The 8490-nt window shown below is 26.1% G+C and overlaps 1 long non-coding RNA gene across 1 annotated transcript; it reads left to right on the top strand.

Annotated features, from left to right (window-relative positions):
• The first annotated feature begins 2625 nt into the window (after positions 1–2625).
• On the top strand, positions 2626–6624 carry LOC116185268. The gene is made up of 4 exons (XR_004150070.1): positions 2626–3046; positions 3681–3823; positions 6128–6415; positions 6564–6624. It is a non-coding gene; the product is annotated as an uncharacterized LOC116185268 (long non-coding RNA).
• Positions 6625–8490: the final 1866 nt, after the last annotated feature.

Genomic DNA, 8490 nt, shown 5'->3' with positions numbered 1-8490 from the left:
GAGAGAGAGAGAGAGAGAGAGAGAGAGAGAGAGAGAGAGAGAGAGAAATAGAGTAGAGACCGTTGTCAATAGCCATACTTGACTCATAGAAACGGGTTCCGCTCGCATTCCGTGTGTCCAGCCCTCTGTTGGTCACACTGACTTCGTTCAACCTTAGAACATTTTCTTTTTCTTTTATAGGGATTTCTGTAAACGTAGTACACGCGTGCACATGCGCTATCGCGACAAAGATCACACGATTCTACACATTTATTTAATAGTGAAGAAGAAATATAATATATATGTATAGTATGTACTTTATAAAGCAGAGAAATATATTACGCGAATTTACAATAAAATCATACAGTAATGGAATCGATTTCAAATAATTTTTAAAAAAAGCTATAATATATTTTGATTCGATGTTATATTTTATAATTATTTTTGTTATTGTTTTTTTTTTGGATTTTATCAATTTTTATATATAATTGAAATAAAACAACTTGAAAAAGTCAAAACCAAAGATTCTAAAAAATATTAAAAGATGTGATGTTAGTGCAAAAATATATTGAATTTAAAATTTTTATATATATAAACATAAGAAAAAAGATTTTAAAAAAATTATAACTAAAAATTAATTAAATGTCATTTAATTATAATTATAATATAATTTTTATGTTATAAAAATTCCTCAATCAACTAAATCTAACTATTATATATCTAACTTCCAATTAAGGAGGAGAATTTTTTCATTTTGTTAGATAACAATATTTTAATTTCAATAACCAGATTACGTCGATCGAAACCAGGAAGATCGAATCAGATGAATGCCCGTTGTTGATTATGTGCCAAATTCAGCTATAACATAGCGAAAAAAGAAATTTATTTCTTAAATTTATTTCTTTTATATGAATCATCCCAATAAATTGTGGTCAAAATATAGGCATATAGAAGAAACGAAAAAATTTATAAATTCGAAAAGAAATGACAGATTCAAATCTCATGCGATTTACCGATCGACTTTCAATAGTTCAACCTCTCGCGTATTCTGACCGGCTTCTCTTTAACAGCAATATATGTTAAATCGATGTATAAAGTGAGAGGTTTCGTAAGAGAATCGATGTGTCCTCTACCAGAATAATAAAGAGAATAGCTGACCAACGTATCCAGCCATGAAACGAATCGGTAGAAGATGAAGATTGGAGATTACATTCTTTCGATTCACTTCTCGAAACGGTACAGGCCATGAATATATATATATACATATATTACGTATATATCGAGGCGCGCGCCATGTTTGCAGAGAAGGGATTAGATAGGTTGCCAGAATCTGGAATTCTAAGCGTGTGTACATAACCTATATTTTTCCTAATTTATATGATATTACGTTTGTGATTGTATTATGTTTATAATCGAATGAAGATCTTGAATAGGAATGTTATTGTGGTTTTGATCTTAATTGTTTGCTAATTTAAAGACTTCAACAGATTATGAATAGAGTAGTAGATGTATATGAAGTCATGCAAAGTTTGAAATCGTTAATATTAATGTGTGTACACGAAAGATTGATCGTTTAATACATCAAAGGTTTATTGAAAGCTAAAATTACTGCATTTCATGAATCAATCACAGAATAACGAACAACAACGTGTCATTGTTATTTCTCCTGTCGTTTGGCATTTTAAGATAAAAATTAAGTTGGCTCTTGTTTGTGATTGATGTACGTGCAAGTAATTCTGAAATATACCCGGTGAAACTTGACACGCGTCATTCTTTGATAGTAACAGTTATATGTGCATATGTTCGTGTAACTGTTCTTCAACTATGGAAAGTGGAAACTACTTTAAAGTTTCCTTAAGATCTTCATTTAATAAATGATAATCAATTAACAATAATAAGAAAAATAATAAATCTATATGAAAGTATTAAAATTAAAAAATCATAAAATACAAAAATCATTTCGTGTATATATCTGAGCATTTTATCAATTCAAAATTATTGAATTTTGTTTATTTTGTTTATTTTGGAATTAATAAATATAACTTATATCGAACTTATAATAGTATATAATAATATAAAATAATATATGTATATAAAGATATTTATAAAAATGTTTTAAGATTGAAAAATAAAATATATAAGAATAATCATCATTCGTAAATTAGCAGAACGTTTCAACGCATTCAAAAACGTTTACTCCCACACAAATAGTTACCAACACATTTAAAGTCGTCATTCAATCACTTCGATTTACGTACATACTGAAATTTTCATCTTTTATTCATTACTTTCCGGTTATTGTTTGAAAACAAATACATATATGAATTGATGAGAAGAACTTGTATAATTTTACCAAGCGAAAGTTAAATTTCCATCTATAATTAACTTTCTTATTTTTTAATAGTAAGTAAGAAAATAAATAAATTTCAATGAATACAAATTTCTTTATTTGAATCCGGTTATTTTATGGTCAATTGTTAAACAAATCGCCAATTTGCGATCATTAAACGACGATGATATGATAATACTTTTTATATATTTTTTCTATTTATTTTTATAATCTTTTTTACGCTATTTTTATTATTATTTCCCACATAATTCTATAATAACTTTTTCTTTTTCGATTTATACTTTCTACTAAAGAAGAATTTAAACTCGATGAAGAATTCGTCGGAAAACAATGGCGGCGGCATTCAAGCCACATGTGTTCAGACCACGTGATTTACACCGGTCTCCGGGCCACGCATCCACCGGCTGGAATTAAATTACTTTCTACGGGGCGTTCGCCTTTCATGAAATCGACGCGATCCCTTAACAGCGGCAAACTTATTATCAACGATACACACCGGACGTCCGTTTCATTAAACCGCGCCTAAGAACTTGACGTGGGTAAAACGCGAGCTTATTTCAGATCGTCTGGGCAATAATTAAGCATAATTAATGTCTCGAGTAATTGGACAGGGAGATGCTGACCAAAGGAGGTTCCCAAAATCAGGATAAAAGGCCTCCATCTGGTTTGAAATGAGGAAATGTTCTCCTTTGGGAATTTTGCAAAATTAATTGGTTGGTTAGTTGAGCGTGATAATATTGAAGAAACGATGTGAAGTTATGAAATATGGAAGTTAATAGTTTTTATTCTTTTTTTCTTTTCTTTTTATATATGATTATGATTATGATTACGAATTTTTGCATATAATGGATTTTTATACAAAAAGAAATATAAATTGTAACAATAAATTAAAAGAGGAATGAGATTTTTAATGAAAAATTTCACTTTTGAATTGGAATGTTATTAATAATTTCAACAATATATATATGACTTAAATGATTTAAATTAATTTTCATTAATCTAAATTATCTAAATTATTAAATTTTTAGCATATACTTAAAAAAAAATTTTCATTCTACTTCAAATCATAAATTATTAAAAAACTTCAAACTACTTCAAATCATTAATGTGATATATATTCTCTCTATATATTGGCTCTATTTAAACAAAAATATATACTAAGTCATAAAAATAACAATATAAATAAAAAAATTATAATGAAGATGAACTTGAAACAATTCTGTTTTTTATACAAAGATATAATATTGTATATACTTATCTTACCACTATTCTTTTCCACAAATTAATAGCACTAATATAATTAAATTGTTTTGAACAACTTGTCTATCGATAATACTATCATGAAATGTAGACGGAAATAAAAGAGAGGATGAAGAGAAACCATGAAGAGTGAATGTATTGAAAACCACAGTGTAAAGCAGTAAATTTGTTAAATTGGATCTAACTAACTCGTATAGGACTTCACCCGTCATCAAAGAAACCTCGCATGCTACGGTAAGCTTATTAATAATTTTAGCAACAGTCTGTGTGTATATCTAGAAAAGCTACTTTCGAGTAATTCGAGCCGTCTTTTGTCGATTTCTTTATCGTCTCACTAGTCACAGAAACTTGTTTTTATGCTATGTCATTGTGAAACAATTGTAATTTCAAAAACTAAAAAATTTATCTTAAATATATTACTATATTTAATATATTATTTTATATTTTTTATTTTTAATAATTTTATAATATATATGTATATATATTATAATATATATACTAATTTAAAAAAAAATTTAAAAATGACTGTTTGCAAATAATATATAAAAATTAATTAGATTATATTAAAGATGAATAATGTTTTAAATTACATTTGCAATAAATTGCAAGTCGTAAATTATATTTTTTTCGCGTTTATCTAAAACAATTTTATACAAATAGATAGATAAATTTTTTAAAGAAACGAATTATATAATATTTATTTTATCATAAGAAAATTTTATTTCTACGTGAATTTTATTAAAACTGATGAATAATCAGAAAACACACATTTCATGTGATATACTGTTTATCGTGTATTTTCGTGGAATTTTTTTTAAAATTGTTTCTTAATTTGAACAAATTTAGAACTATTACTCTAAATTATAATCTCTTATGTCTGATTTTATAATAAGAATTAGTAACTCGAAACTTTTAATCTACTTTTTATTAAATTTATAAAATGTAAAATAAAAATTATATAATTAAAAGTAAAAATATAAAAAATAAAAAAAAATAATTAAAAATAAATATTTTTATTCATTTGTATAGAATGTAAAAAATGTTCCTATTTATTTCTTATATAACATTTAAAAAAAATAAAGCTTTAACTTAATTTAAATAATAAATAAAATTATTTTTTCAAAAGACAAGTATTTAAAATATTGTAAATAGATTCATAGCAAATGAAAAACAATTTTATTTTATTTCTACACAGAAGCACACGGTTCAATAGAATTAGTCATTACGAAACAGCTCGATAATGAAATTTTTTTTTTGAATATCTCGAATAGCTTATACTGTTGCAATCATTTCGTCTGAAGGAAATACACGTTTCAAAAGCAGTAATGACATGTTTCGTTTCAAGGTCGCCACGACTCTATGGCATCCCGGAGTGCCGAGAAGTGAAAAAAATCTCCGCAACGCAGGAAATTTACACTTTGAAACCCGAGATTCGATCCGTGCGCTCGACTCTGTAATATAATGCACTAATTAATTTTTCAATTTCCGCGACGTTTCATTTCATAATACTTTCTTTTTACAATTTTATACTTCTCTTTCAATTTGATTGAAGATTCTATTATTTTTTACAAAAAAAAATTATTAAAAAATAAAACGATACATATATAATTATATTCATGCTATATACATTAATAAAATTCTATATATTAATAAAATTTCATTATATATATTATACATCGTGATTCACAAATCACGAATGAAAAAGAAAGCTAAATCATATGATGTTATTATAATTTTAACAAATTAAACATCATTATTAACAAATTAAACATCACATTATAAAATTAAAAATGATATTAAATATTTTGTTCTTCACAGTCCTCTTTTAATATTTTGAACAGTATTTATCTCTCAATTAAGAAACAATATTATTGATATTTCATATACATAGATTCAATTGATGTATTCGAAAAATATAATTACTATTAAATATTATATGAAGATCAATCAATGTTATTCACCAATATATTTATTTATTATATATTATGTCAATAAATACAAACATCTTATTGTTGTTTCTCATATTATTTTCTTATCGTTACGTATGGAGCGTAATATAATATAATTTATTCCAGATTTAATAATAATAATTATAACTTAAAATAATAATTTATAATTTATTCAAGATGTTTATCTATTTCAAAAAAAATAGTGCTTATAACAGATTATCGTTAGAAGTTCTCCACAATATAATTACTTTATTTCGTGAATATTTTAAAAATCAAATAGAATGTATATATTTTTGCACTAAACTTTTTGTAATGTTATAATGTCTTGGATGTTTAATTACTTTTCTTTGTTTTTGTTTTTTAGTCGATCAATTTACAATGGCATAATCTTCCTAATCTTCAATTTTAATTTTGATTCGGAAAGGAGAAAATATATTCAAAAAACACGGATACCAAGTGACTTTGCAACCTTGTAACCTATAACATGGAGGTCACTAAACGTGAAAGAGATCTCTTGTGTTAACCATTATAATTAATCGCCTTTCTTGATTCCTTCTATTTTACGCAATGTTACTGTTCTACTCATAAGGTATTCTACACAACCAAGTATTCAGGGAACGAGGAAAAACGCGTTTTCCCTGAGCAGCCAGCTGGCTTTCATTTGCCTGTAACGGGAAGTGAACGACGTAATAGGAACTGGAGGAATCCAGCAACGATGAACTGCAAGGTCAATGATTTTCCGAGCAGACCGATGAACTTGCCTTGCACATAAGTACATACGTGCACTACAGAAGGTACCAATACTGGAAAGCAAATGAGAAAGAAAGAGATAGAGAACGAGAGGAGGCAAGGTCGTTGCCTAGATAACAGTTGCAAGGTACAGTTGACTTCAATACCTGGAACCAAGCAACCAGATATATCTAATAAAAAAGGAAAAGAAAAAACTGTCATATTATCATTAATTATGATATAAATTATTATTTATCAGTTAGCTAGTTTTAAAAATAATATTCTTTCAATTGTAGAATAGTTATGAATTGGTTGGAAGTAGTTTAAAGAAAATTGGACAAAGGAAATTTTTTCAAGGTAACAATGATCTTTTTTCATCTTTTATTTCTTCTTTCTTCATTCTACTGTATTCATGTATGTAAATGTAATTTTGCAATTACACATTACTGAATAATCTTATTATTATTCTGTTTGTTATAAGAGAGTTTGTTTTGATAATATATTATTATCAAAAAATACTAAAAAAAATAGATAATATTTAAAAAAGCCAATCGAATATTTTATTTAAATCAATAATGTTTAAGATGCTTTTAATATTGTTGATTTTATTTAGAAACATATTAAATTTAAGACAGAGAAAAATAATAATAGAGATGAGATTAAAACTATAAGAATTTTTCAAATTATTTGTTATAATTTATTATTTATATAATTTAGTTATATTGATTTAATTTTTGATATTGATGTTATATATTAAATGTATGATATTGTCAATAATTATATTATTATTATTAATAGTAGTAATAATAATAGTAATATGAATTGGTATTGATTACAATCGATTCAGATATATAATTTCGAATCAATATTAACTATGCATGATATTCTTAAACAGTCAAATATTCAAGTTCTTCAAATTATATCTGCCATATTTTAATGATTACTGAATAGAAAGATCGTTAATAATAGTTGTTAAATATAACAAATTATCACATAGTTTATGAAATGAATTTAAATGAAATGAGAGATATCATTATATTAATGATATATTGAATAAAATTAAAAAAAAAAATGAAGCAATTTTAATCAATCAATGTGAAACTTAAATAGAGAAGGAACAAACGAAAAGGAAGCGAATCATCAGCATGATATCTCGACTTATTTTCTTTAGTCCGTTCTACACGCGGTCAGAAGGACGAACAGGACAACGAGTGATGTAAAAGAGATGTAACTACAGGGCGCCTCTTCTTCCTTCTTTTTCCTCCTTCTCCAGCCCTGTTTGCGGCGTCTTCATCCCCCTCCACTTTCCTGCCCCTCTATCGCCATACAGTCAACCCAATGTTTCTTTCTTCAACTTTCTACTTGAACAGATCTCGCTTTCTTTCTGTTTCACATTGGTCAATTCGAAGGAAGCATCCAGCAGCATTTCTGGCCTGGTTGAATTTAACGTGGCAGGTGCCTGCTGAATGGACACTGGGTCTTACTTTTCTTCGTTTCTTCTAATTCTTCACTGTCTCTTTCTCCATGCTTTCTTATATCTTCTTCTATATTAACACTTCTCTATCTATCTCACTATCAACATTGTATCTCAACAATGTATTTCAACAAACTCATTATGTTTTATAGTAGTAAAACAAAAAATTAAATTATTTTCAATGATGATTTTCTTCTAATTCATTGTATTCCACATAAAATAAATAATGCAATATGAATTTCATTAGCTACTTATATTGTTGATAAAAATATGTATATATAAATGCTTAAATATATTTATAAACATATTTATAAACATATTTTTGAACTATATTCGTTATGAATGTTACATATATTTATTTATTTCGCAGAATCAATTAAAAAATATACAAAGATTTTGATTATTAATTGGAAGACTATTTGATTCCAAATAATTATATGATATAATAATAATATTTTGATATTTATAAATTGATTCTTATTCTAATAACTGATTCTTATTCTAATAAACACATTCAATCGTACACTATAGAAATGCAATTTAATATTTTCTTTTCAAGTGATTAACTTGATTACTTATTAATAATTACTTATAAAAAAAAATCATTTTATATTCGAACAAAATATAAAAATTTTATTTTTGCAAATTATCTTCAAGTCCAAATCAATCTTAGAGACATTCAAAAAATTAAGAATAGCAAGACGATCAGTGAAGCTGGTAAACATGTCGCACTGCCCGGTTTCGCAAGC

This window comes from Apis dorsata, unplaced genomic scaffold (genome assembly GCF_000469605.1).
Source record: "Apis dorsata unplaced genomic scaffold, Apis dorsata 1.3 scaffold_139, whole genome shotgun sequence".
Taxonomy (NCBI): Eukaryota; Metazoa; Arthropoda; class Insecta; order Hymenoptera; family Apidae; genus Apis; species Apis dorsata.
This window is presented reverse-complemented; position numbering and strand designations above follow the sequence as displayed.